Here is a 13,876-nt window from a genome sequence, read left to right on the forward strand (position 1 = left end):
AACATCCATGCTATCCAATTTCTTCCAGATAATAGAATTGGAGTGAATACTCACAATTCATTTTATGAGGTTATTACTACCCAGACAGCACAAGGAAAGAGAACTCTGGCCAAATATTTCTTTTGAATCTATATGCAAATTATTCTCAACATAACACTAGTACATAAAATCTAAGAATATATATAAGAAATAATATAACATACCCATGTGCAATTTATCCAGGAAAAACAAGATTAGCTCTGTATTTAAAAATAACTCAATGTAATCCATCATATTTGCAGATTAAAGATCAAACCATGTGATCGTATCAATTGATGCAGAAAAAGCATTTGACAAAATTCAACATCTATTCACCAAAACAAAACAAGCAAAACAAAAAGGAACTCAACAAACTAGAAATAAAGAGGAACTTCTTTAGCCTGATAAAAGGCATCTAAAATAAAACCATAGGTAACATCGCATCTCACAATGAAAGTCTAAATGGTTTCTTCCTAAGATTTTGATGTAGTAGATAGAAATCTAAAATGGCCTTTGAGATTCCTGTTCCCTGCTGTACACTCCTTAAATATTCTACTGCCCTGGAGGGTGGGTGAGAACAGGCAATATAATGGCACATCACTCCTGTGATTACATTACTATTAGTTAACTGAGTTTATCAAAAAAGAGATTAGCTTAGCAGGGCCTGACCTAATCAGGAGCCCTTTAAATGAAGGTGGGGAGTCAGAGAGTTGTTTTCCTTGCCTTGAAGAAGTAAAGTGGCATTTTGAGACAGCAAGGATGGAAGGGGCCATGTGGAAAGAATTTGAGAACAGGTTCTAGAAACTGAGAGCCATCTTAAGTAGACAGCTCACAAGAACCAGGGACTTCAATCACACGACCTCAAGAGACAAAATTCTGGCAACAGCTATGTGAGTTTGAAAGAGAACACTGCACCTGAAATGAGATTCTAGCCCCAGTCAAATCTATAATTTCAGCATAGTCATATACTGAGCAGGCGAACCAGCTAAGCCATATTCAGACTCCTGGCCCCCATGGAAGCTTTGTGATTTAAAAAATCTGTGTTGCTTGAAGCTGCCAAGGCATTGATAATTACTTATATGGCAAGAAAACTTAAACACAGTGGGGAAAATAAGGCAAGGATGTTCATTCTCCCAACTTCTATTCAAGGTCCTGCTGGAAGTCTTAGTCAAAGCAATAAGGCAAGAAAGATAAAAATAATTCTGATTGAAAATTTGGGCCAGGCGCGGTGGCTCAAGCCTGTAATCCCAGCGCTTTGGGAGGCCGAGACGGGCGGATCACGAGGTCAGGAGATCAAGACCATCCTGGCTAACCCAGTGAAACCCCGTCTCTAGTAAAAAATACAAAAAAATAGCTGGGCGAGGTGGCGAGCGTCTGTAGTCCCAGCTACTCGGGAGGCTGAGGCAGGAGAATGGCGTAAACCCGGGAGGCGGAGCTTGCAGTGAGCCGAGATCCGGCCACTGCACTCCAGCCTGGGTGACAGAGCGAGACTCCGTCTCAAAAAACAAAAAACAAAAAACAAAAAAACAAAAAAAAAGAAAGAAAATTTGAAACAAAGTTGATCCTATTTAGGCCAGGCACAGTGGCTCACACCTGTAATCATAGCACTTTGGGAGGCCAAGGCAGGAGGATCACTAGGTCAGGAGATCAAGACCATCTTGGTTAACATGGTGAAACCCCATCTTTACTAAAAATACAAAAAAATTTAGCTGGGCGTGGTGGCAAGCACCTGTAGTCTCAGGTATTCCAAACGCTGAGGCACGAGAAAGGTGTGAACCCGGGAGGTGGAGCTTGCAGCGAGCCAAGATTGCACCACTGCACATGAGCCTGAGCAATACAGCAAGACTCCGTCTCAAAAAAAAAAAAAAAATTTATCCTACTTATAGACCACATGATTGCCTATGTAGAAAATCCCAAATAATCTTTCAAACAAACCAATAAACTCACTCCTAGTGAGAGGTGAAACCAACTGGGTTTCTCATCAGGTGGGGACTTGGAGAACTTTTGTGTCTAGCTAAGGGACTATAAAGGCACCAATCAGCACTCTGTGTCTAGCTAAAGGTTTGTAAACACACCAATCAGCCTCTGTGTCTAGCTAATCAGGAGGGGATCTAGAGAACTTTTGTGTCTAGCTAAAGAATTGTAAATGCACCAATCATCACTCTGTGTCTAGCTAAAGGATTGTAAACACACCAATCAGCACTCTGTAAAACGGACCAATCAGCACTCTGTAAAATGGACCAATCAGCACTGTGTAAAATAGACCAATCAGTGCTCTGTAAAATGGACCAATCAGCAGGATGTGAGCGGGGCCAAATAAGGGAATAAAAACTGGCTTACAGAGGCAGGGCTCAACCCGCTTGGGTCCCTTTCCTGGCTATGGAAGGTGTGTTGTTTCACTCTGTGCAATAAATCTTGCTGCTGCTCACTCTTTGGGTCTGCTGCGGCCTTTATGAACTGTAACAGCTCACTGTGAAGGTCTGCAGCTTCACTCCTGAAGTCAGCAAGACCATGAACCTACCGGAAGGAACCAACAACTCTGGACGTGCCACCTTTATGAACTGTAACACTCACCACAGAGGTGAGTGCTTCACTCCTGAAGCCAGTGAGACCAGGAACCCACCAGAAGGAAGAAACTCTGGACATGTCCAAACATCAGAAGGAACAAACTCAGGACACACCATCTTTAGGAACTGTAACACTCACCACGTGGGTCTGGGCTTCATTCTTGTAGTCAGAGAAGAACCCACCAATTCTGGACACACTAGGACTAATAAAACTGAGGTTAATACCATAGGTTAAAAGTCAACATACAAAATAAGTTTCTTTATGCTAGCAGTATACAACGGGAAAGCAAATTAAAAATGTAATACCATTTTATAGTAGCTTACATAAAATGAAATACTTGAGTATAATTCTAAAAATATGTACAGGATTTGTATGCTGAAAGCTAAAATGCTGATGACATGAAACAAGAACCAAAGAAATTGATAGATATATTATGTTCATGATTTTCAAAGATCGATAATGTTAAGTTGGCAATTCTCCCATAATTGGTCTATAGATTTAATGCCATTACAATCAAAATTCCAGCAGAATTTTAGTAGATATAAATAAGCTGATTCTAAAATGTATATAGAGAGTGAATGAAATATGAAAAACCAAACAGTTGTATAAAAATTATATGTAAAGAAGTATAAAGTTAGAAGACTTACTGTAGATGGTTGTTGAGACAGTAATCAATACAGTGTGGTAGGGGTGAAAGGATATGTATATAGATCAATGGGCCACAATAGAAAACAGACTCTGAAAATAAACACTACTATGGCCCATTGATTTTGACAAATATGCAAAAATTAGTCTCCAACAGATGGTGCTGGAACATTGGCAAACTGTACATAGGTAACAACAAGTGAACCTCAAGCTTCACATCTTATTTTAAAAGTTAATTCAAAATGAATCATAGATCTTAAGGTACAGTATTAAATCATAAGAAATTTTTGGAAGAAATCTTTGAGACCTGGGATTAAGCAGAGTTCTCAGATACTACACGACACTGAAAACGTGATGCATGAAACAAAACATTGATAAATTGTATGTTGAGAATGAAATAACAAGATACAAGTGGGGGAAAATAAATGCAAATTATTTACCTGAAAATTTCTTCTATACAGAATTTATAAAGTACTGTCAAAATTCAGCAGTAAACAAAAATCAACAACAAATTTTTAAAAGATGGCAAGGAGGCATCAAACGAAAAGATGTTGAACATCATTAACCATTAGCAAAATACAAATTTAAACCACAGTGAGACATCACTAAACTATTATTAGCAAGGAACACGCACTCACATATGCAAATATTAGCAAGTGTTGGCAAGGATGTGGAGCAGAAGCTGGAACTCTGATATATTTCTGTTGGGAATGAAAGTGAAAAATTCCACAATCACCCTGAAAAGCAATTTGGCACTTTCTTGTAAAGTAAAATCTACTTTTATAAATAACACAGCAATTCCACTTTGGGATACTTACCCTAAAAATATGAAAACATCTTCAAAAATCCCCTGTATACGAATGTTTATGGAAGCTCTATTTACATTTACTAAAAACTTGACACAACCTAAATGTTCTTTAATGAATGAATAGATCAACTATGGCATGTTCATGCAATAGAATACTACTCGGCAATAAAGAGGAACAAATGATTGAATATGCACAATGTGGAAGAATTTCAAGTGAATTATCGCAAAAGAAGCCTGTCCCAAAAATGAACAGACAGTAAAACATTATTTATATAACATTCAGTTAAGGGTAAAAGTATGAAGATGGAGAACAAATCATTGGCAGCCAAGAGTTATAGGGGAAAGTAGTAACTCAAGGGGGCAACATGACAGATTTTTTTGAAGTAATGAGACAATTTTGTATCCTTATTTTGGTAGTAGTTGCATGAAGCTATGCATGTGTTAGGACTCACAGAATTTTATATCAAAGGGAAAAGTCAATTTTTTTGACTTTAACTTTTAACTATAAATTGTAGTTTTAGAAATGTAATAAGTAGGCACTAGAGTGTCAAGATAAAGAAATTTTAGTTACTTGTATGATACCTGTTCAAGTGTTCAAATAAAAGCACTGTGCTTTTATTACTACTTTTAACTATCACATAAGAATTGTACATATTTATGAGGTACAGTATGATAGTTCAATATATGCGTACAATCTAATAATCAAATCAGGGTAAATTACCCCATTTTGGAAACATTCCATTTAAATAAAACACCAACACCTAATGCTCTGAATATCTTTGACTAAGTAATATAATTAAAATAGAGTCTTTATGGACAAGAAGAAAAGCATGTCTGGACTGATGCTTACTATTACATCTCACTTCTTTGTTCCAAGAAAACAAAATCAAATCTAACAGATAATAATTTTGAAGGAATCACTAATTCAAATTACTTCAAAACTCTTTGTGTAATAGGAACTAAAAATTTATGCCCATAGCATAGTATATGAAAATGTATTCAGGCAGTCTCTTCTTTTTTGCAATATGAGAAATAAAACCATTAAATGTGACATATGGAATTAAAGCTATATTAAAATGTGAATATCCATCTCATAAATTATTTCCCACAGAAAGGTGTAATATTTGAGGTCTACAGTCTTAACAGATAAGATCAACAAAATGCCATGAAACAAAAATAATAAGCCAATTTGTTGAAGCTAATAAAATTTTGAACCAACATGAACAAAATGAGCATAAACACACTATCACTTTTGATTTCTCAAAGGCTCAGATGTACTCTAGTCTAAATAAATCTCCGCTTTAAAGAAACTTACAAAATTAACATAGTATGCATAACAAAATGAGTACAATTTTAATAAAATACCTATTATTTTATACCATCTGAGAACTTGGCACAATTTTTGGGGTATAGTTTGGTGGCTCAACTTCCTTTGTAGTAAAAAGCTGGAAAGTTTGACCTAAAATATATATATATGAGATAAAAAGTAAAATAGGTTTACCATATGAACTAACAATTGCACTTCTTGATATTGACCCAACGGAGTTAAAAACTTAAGTCCACACAAACACTTGCACACAGATGTCAGTTTTATTCATAATTTCCAAAACTTGGATATCACCAAAGATCTCCTTCAGGTGATGAATGGACAAACTGTGGTACATCTAAATAATGAAATATAATTAGATGATGCCGGGCACAGTGGCTCACGCCTGTAATCTCAGCATATGGGGAGGCTGAGGCAGGGGATCACTTGAGGTCAGGAGTTTGAGACCAGCCTGGCCAATATGGTGAAACCTCATCTCTACAAAAAATGCAAAATTAGCCGGGTGTGGTGGTGGGCACCTATAATCCCAGCTACTCAGGAGACTGAGGCAGCAGAATTACATGAATCCAGGAAGTGGAGGTTGCAGTGAGCCGAGCCGAGATCACGCCACTGCACTCCAGCCTGGGCGACAGAGGGAAACTGTCTCAAAAAAAAAAAAAAAAAAAGAAAAAGAAAAAAAGGAAATATTATTAGGTGATGAAAAGAAATGATGTATAAAGCCACAAATAGACATACAGGAAACTTAAATTCATATTGGTGACAGAAGTCAATATGAAAAGATGAATACTGTACGATTTCAACTACCTGACAGTCTAGAAAAGGCAAAACTATTGAGACAGTGAACATATTAGTGGTTCCCAGGGGTTGCGGGGAGCGAGGAATGAATACGGATAAATGAATTAGCAGAGCAGAGTGGATATTTAGGGCAGTGAAAATAATCTAAATGATACTATCATGTTGGAAACCTGTCATCATACATTTGTGCAAATCCATAGACTGTAAAACACCAAGTATAAACCCCAATATGAACTATGAACTTTGTTGTTAATGACGTGTCGATGTTTGTTCATTGACTCTAACAAATGTACCACTCTGGCGGGGAATATTGATAATTGGGGACACTAGGCATGTGGCGGGGAGAGAGTATATGGGGTATCTTTGAACCTTCTTCTCCTTTGCTGTGAACCTACAGTGTTCTAAAAAAATTAAGTCTAAAACAAGCATAACAGAGAAATAAGAAAAAAGTCTAAGACAAAAATCTTGGTAAATATTTTAATTTGTATCAAGCTCTTGCCGATTATAGAAAAATTAGGAAAAACATAAAAAACAAAGAAATCAAGACATTGTCACATATCTTTTATGGTTATATACTCTCACTCTCAGTAATATTTTTAAATAAATATGTGCTCACTCTATGCTTTCTCTTCTTCATTTAATTTTCTAAAGGCTTATAGCCAAAGTTATTATTTGCAATAAAAATCATCATTATCTTTTTGGTTATGCAATTTCCAATTTTCTGTTTTCATTTATAGATATTTTGTTATTTAAAAATACGTGGAAGTATGGCTAACAAGGAGAATTATATATGGTTTCCTTTCAGAAGTAGTTAATTTTGGCAGACAGTTTAGCAGGAAGCAACATCCCCATTTCTAGCCCATGATTCAGAGTACCAGAACATTCTCTTTCAAATATGTGTAGTTTTGATGTATAATTTCCAAAACTTCAGAGCTTCATTGTGGTACAAATAAAGTGAGCATATGTCAAAGATTTCCTTAATTCGTTAATGAAGGAAGAGCAACTTGGTAAGGCAGGTCCAAAGTGAATTGGAGAGAGCGCAAGTAATTATGGCAGAAAAACAGGACGCCACAATTAGATTGCTAATATGGAATCAAAGCTGGTTAACGTCCTATAGGACATTAAAGTCATAATTTTGCTGATATAATTTGAGTCTCCACCAAATAAAATTCATTTGCAAAGCTGTGAGAGAGGAGTCATCATTGCTGCAGGACAAGTATTATTTGCATACTTTTTGCTTATCTACAAATTAGCATCTTTACTTTAGAGCTGTAAAATATATTCATAAATGGTAAATGGAAAATTAAACCAAGACACATTCACCTAGAGGCATGAAGTGTCAGTGCATGACCCTGACAGAATAACCAGTGATCCTTTTTGCCTGTTTCTAAGTTTTAGATGTATTTTCCTAATGATTTAATATTTACAAGTTAAGGGATGAAGAGGTTCATGTGATTACAGATCTATTTTTAAATGCCACTGGTAATTATGAATATGCAAAGTATTTGTAACAAGTATGAATCTGCTGCAAAGATTCTGAGGTTAAAAAATAAAAGTCATTTTCCTTGATTTTCCTTAAGCAAATTAACTTGGAATAGTATCTGTTCACCAACTGGTTGCGAAATTCAATCATTATCATTTTTGCCATCACTTGTCTCCTGTTACTCCTTGGGCATGACAAGATGGCCCATTTAAACATCCTTTCTTCAGTCTTTCCATACTACATCCATAGTTTTTATCCAAAGTTTCTTATGTATAACGTCTAACATCTGGTTCATATTTACTCATGACTGTCTGAGAGATACGACATTTGGCCGGGACTTAAATTCCCAATATTGGTATAATTGGCAGCAGTATCTATTCTTTCAGCCTCTGGAGAACTTCTTCCCTATAGAACCATTCCTCATAGGACCACCATCTTTGATTCATTTTCCTCCTGCTTATCTGTGGCAATTTCAGTCCTTTTCTTGATAAGACACAACAAAACCCAAACCAAAACAAACAAACATTCCAAAATAAGACTTTTAGGATGTTTTCTTCATACCACATTGTTAATCTCAGGGTATATGTGTGCTTATGTGTGTGTTTGGAGAATGTAGGAGGATTCGTAATAACATCAGGAGCAGGTATACTGAGAAGTAAAAGGTTAAGCTTCAGAACTTCACTTTTCTGAGTCCCGTCCAAATCCCTGGAAAGACCTTAGCAATTTGTTCATGTTGCAGTCATATGTTTCTGCAAAATTTACAAAAGTAAAGAAATTTAATCATATTGGGTTAAACTACTATCCTTTTCCTTCTAGAAGTTCCTTATGAACTTCTAGATAGATTTTCTTCACATATGTGGGGATGTGAAGGTTGCAGGGGTTGACAGAGGGACATTAGAGTAGATGATAGTATTTTAGAAATTTGGTAAAGGAGTTAAGTTTGGTGGAGTGGGATATATTTATTGGCTTGCAGGACTTCCAAATACATTGCTAGCATGGTTTCACAGGCTAGGGAGTGGGATAGTTGCAAAGCTAAAAGCTTTCTAAATTACTACTAATAAGAGTAAATTGTGACCAGCTTCGCTAGATGACAACTGAATTACCATTTTCTTTCTACAAATGATATTGTAGAGTCATTTTATGTAAAAAGGATCAAACAGTATACAAGAAAAGCATAAAGGAATCAATAACATTATGGAGATGGATTAGGTAGTAAATTATGCATTTTTTCAGGATTTTGTGATTTTTTTCTGTTTTTGTTGTTGTTGTTGTTGTTGTTGTTGTTTTTGTTATAAGTTCTGGTATACATGTGGAGAACGTACGGGTTTGTTACATAGGTATACATGTGCCATGGTGGTTTGCTGCGCTTATCAACCCGTCATGTACTTTAGGTATTTCTCCTAATGCTATCCCCCCTCTAGTCCCCTACCCCCCAACAGGTCCCAGTATGTGATGTTCCCTTCCCTGTGTCAATGTGTTCTCCTTGTTCAACTCCCACTTATGAGTGAGAACATATGGGCTTTTGTTTTCCGTTCCTGTGTTAGTTTGCTGGGAATGATGGTTTCCAGCTTCATCCAAATCCGTGCGAAGGACATGAACTCATCCTTTTTCATGGCTGCATAGTATTGCATGGTGTATATGTGCCACATTATCCAGTCTAACATCGATGGGCATTTGGGTTGGTTCAAAGACTTTGCTTTTGTGAACAGTGCTGCAATAAACATACGTGTGCATGTGTCTTTATAGTAGAATGATTTATAATCCTTTGGGTATATACCCAGTAATGGGATTGCTGGGTCAAATGGAATTTCTGGTTCTAGATCATTGAGGAGTAATCACACTGTCTTCCACAATGGTTGAACTAATTTACACTCCCACCAATGGCGTAAAAGCATTCCTATTTCTCCACATACTCTCCAGCATCAGTTTTGTGACTTTTTAAAATTTGTAATGTATTATGATTTGTTTTCTTAGTCTAAGTAAATGTTCATTTTCATACTTTATTTTGAATTCATAATTTTGTGTTATTTTTCTTAAAGAGGGCCCTCAAAATTAATTTTTAGGACTCACAAAACCTGAGACAAGCTTTTGGCTCTCTTTACTGTGGAGTCTGGTGGGTATTTTCGCATGCAGAAATCGCTTTATATTATTTTGAGTTTCTTATAGGGCTGAGAAAAAATACACATTATCATTTAAACAGATGATCCCACTCCACGTTATGTTTTATGTTGTCATTAGCCTGCTGTTGATAGATATTCAGGCTACTTAACATATAGTACAGTATTCTAGATATTAACAGTCATACCAAGGATTTTTAGATTTTCTTTTATCTCTACAGAATAGAGTCTACCTGTAATTTGTATAGATAAACTCAAATGAATATGTGTACATATTCTCTTGCCTCAGTCTGTCTTGAAAAAAATCCATGGGCAACTGAGAAAAAAACATTTTAAATATACCCAGGTTGAGAATTAAAATGGTATTAAGCAAGTCTGCAGAATTTCATTCCCCATGTCTACTGCTCCCCAAATGTAAAATACGTGTGACAAAAATATATCTTGGCCCATGGCAGGAGCAGTAGAAACTAACTGTAATAGGTAACTGATTTTAATTGATACATTATAGCTGATTAAATAGCTAACTAATTTCAATGAAGTGCTAAAAGTACAATGTTAATGATATAACTCCCAAACTTTATTCTTAAAAGATTTCTTTTAATTATTAATGCTTTCTACCCAAATAATTAAAAATTATATCGATACTATAGATGGTAATAACCATCCTTCCTATTTAAGCTGGCTCATTATCTCCAAGATTCCATTCAGTATACGCATGAGAACTTAACAAAAGTATGACAACCCACAGTTATAACAACATATGAAGGTAAGAGTGACAACAATCTAACTTCAGACAGTTTGCACTAATTATACGGCCTACAAAGTGAAAAACAGGAATCATTTTGTGAGTTAAAACTGAAAAAAATTACCCTTGGAAAGTAAACAGACTCATTTTTCTGAGAGATGCCAGGAGATGTTTTCTTACACTTTTTCTTCCTGATTTTTGGGTCCACGGATTGCATAATCAAGACAATGGGCCGGGCGCGGTGGCTCAAGCCTGTAATCCCAGTACTTTGGGAGGCCAAGACGGGCAGATCACGAGGTCAGGAGATCGAGACCATCCTGGCTAACACGGTGAAACCCCGTCTCTACTAAAAAATAAAAAAAAAAAACTAGCCGGGTGAGGTGGCGGGCGCCTGTAGTCCCAGCTACTCGCGAGGCTGAGGCAGGAGAATGGCGTAAACCCGGTAGGCGGAGCTTGCAGTGAGCTGAGATCCGGCCACTGCCCTCCAGCCTGAGACGGAGCGAGACTCCGTCTCAAAAACAAACAAACAAACAAACAAAAAGACAATAGAGCAATCTTCTCTACATCACATTGATTTCAATTTATGAGGCAGTAGGAATACATCCCCTAATCTTCCACACCCCCCAAAAATACGCATGATCACATTGTACTTTTATATTCCTATATTCCAAAAATCTTAGTGCAAATAATGAATACCTCAGGAGTAGGAGAAATAACAGCTTCACATCACATCTTAGCAGATGGTGCACAAGTGCAACCAAATAAATGTTTGTGTCTCCCCACATTTCAAATGTTGACATTCTAACCCCAGATGTGATGGTATTAGGCAATGGGAGGTAATTAGGCCATGAGGTGGAGTCCTCATGAATGGGGTTAGTGCTCTTACAAAAAGAACTTCAGAGAGTTATCTCTCCCCCTTTACACCATAGGAGAATGCAACAAGAAGTTAGTAATCTGCAACTGTAAAGAGGGCCCTCGCCATGCTGGCACCCTGGTCTTGGACTTCTAGTCTATAGAAGTGTGAGAAATAAATTTCTTTTCTTTATAAGTCACCCAGTCAATGCCACATTGTTAGAGCAATTCCAGTTGACGAAGACACCAAATAAGCAATATATTTAAGGAGAGGGAAAGAATGAACAGTACTGCATCTTGTAAAATACATTCTCCCTTTTATTTCATCATTTCAAAGTTTTATAAATAAATAACACAGTGAGTGAAGATGATATTGCAACCCAATGGAGCTACAGGGAGTGAATGGTTATGAAACACTAAACATGGGGATAAAGGCTGGGACTTTTCTTCAGTTCTACAGGGATCAACAGAAGAGGCGGGTTTTATTAATTCTGATTGTAGTGTTTCTAGGGATTTGCTTTTAAATTGAACATTCTTCCATTTGAGCTGTTTATATAGAAAATAAGGCTATGCAATAATGTTTCTTGTATTCACTGGCCCATGCTGTCTCTGGGATTATTCTATCTTTCGTTTTGCTCCCTGTCTGCTTCCTTCTCAGCCTTTCCTCTGATACTATATGAGAGGACTAGTTCAGGGATCAGGGCCAAGCACAAGCTACATATCCTAAATTTTGAGCAACAGTGAGACTGGGAAAACTCTGTTTCAGCAAGCCTGAGTCCTAAAGAAAAGAAAGACTTATGTAGGGCCTCTAAAAAGCATTTTCTTCTAAAAGAAAAATATAAAATAAAACAATCCCGAAAATGTAGAGGACTACCTCCAAAAATTATTTCATACATAAACAGAAGAAATTATTTAAGAAGTAAATTGGCAATGGTATTGTTTTGAGCAAAGCCTCAGCTGCTGTAACTATAAATCTCTGTTGCACAATAATTAAAATGAGGGTTTCTTTCTGATGTGACAGTACAGCCAGTCTACAGCAGGAGTCAGCAATCTTCCACAGGGTTATTTAGGAACCCAGGTTTCTGCCATCTTGTTGCTCTGCCATTGTTATACTTGGTTCCATGGTTGAAGGCCATTGCCATGTTCACACTGCAGACTGCAGGAAGGTAGGAAAGACAAGGCCCAAGGAAAGTGAATTATGTATATTTTAGAAATTACATGGAAGTGGAAACTCCTACTTACTCTAATCTTTTTGCTGGAATAAAATAACATGGTCACATCAAGTTACATTTTTGGGAAATGTAGTCTGCACCTGTGCAGCCATGAGCTAAGAGAGAAAAGAATATATTTTTGTTTGTTTTGGAACAACCCAAAGGTTGTCCCTTCAGGGTATAAGACAGCACAGATTCTGGGAAGTCTAGAAACAAACTACAGGGACCAAACAGGCTGAGACAAAGTTCAAAATAACGTTCGAGTTGATTTAAGTGAGAAATTGGCACAAGTAAATCCAAAGAACAAGGTTAACACTGGAAAATTCAATCACTAAAACAAAAGATGCAATTTAGAGAAGAGTAGAAGACAAACCTGATGATAGATTAGATGATAGATATCAAAGGAGGATGGAGGCAAAATAATCCAGAATCAACATAAAAAGTATATATGTTCTCAAATGGAAAAAAAACCAAAAATAATAAAAAGATATATTTTAAAAAATACTTTTCTAAGCTTGAAAATAGAATGGAAATACAGCTTATAACATATAAATAAAATTAACAAGAAGGAGACAAAGTTAGGCAAAACAATAATAAAGAAATATGTAAGCATATGAAAAATACTAAATTATAAAAGTGGTCACTGACAATGGAAAATATCTGGTTGGTATCTGCAACACTGAATCCCAGAAGAGGTACAAGGAATTTAGATATTAATGTTTATAATCTAGATTTTTATGTTCTAAGACAAGTCACAATTCACAGAGATAAAGGTTTATTTCATATATATTATAATATATAATATCTATAAAATATATTATATAATATATAAGCATATATATTATATATTATATAAGTATACATATATTATATATATATTTTATATAATATACTTTCTGGAAAAAAAAACCTTGAAATGAACCAAAAGCATTACAAACTAAAGAACACATGCATGTGTAAGACTTTATTCAGTTTTTTTTCTTTCTTTCTTTTTCTTTTTTTTTCTTTGAGATAGAGTCTCGCTCTGTCACTCAGGCTGGAGTGCAGTAGCGCGATCTCGGCTCACTGCAAGCTCGGCCTCCGGGTTTCACGCCATTCCCTTTTGTCAGCCTCCAGAGTAGCTGGGACTACAGGCGCCCATCACCAGTCAAGCTAATTATTTGTATTTTTAGTAAAGACGGGTTTTGACCGTGTTAGCCAGGATAGTCTCGATCTCCTGAACTCGTGATCAGGCCCCCTTGACCTCCCAAAGTGCTGGGATTACAGACGTAAGCCACCGCACCCGACCCAGTTTTCTTTCTAAAATT

The sequence above is a fragment of the Chlorocebus sabaeus genome, chromosome 11 (genome assembly GCF_047675955.1).
Source record: "Chlorocebus sabaeus isolate Y175 chromosome 11, mChlSab1.0.hap1, whole genome shotgun sequence".
Classification (NCBI taxonomy): domain Eukaryota; kingdom Metazoa; phylum Chordata; class Mammalia; order Primates; family Cercopithecidae; genus Chlorocebus; species Chlorocebus sabaeus.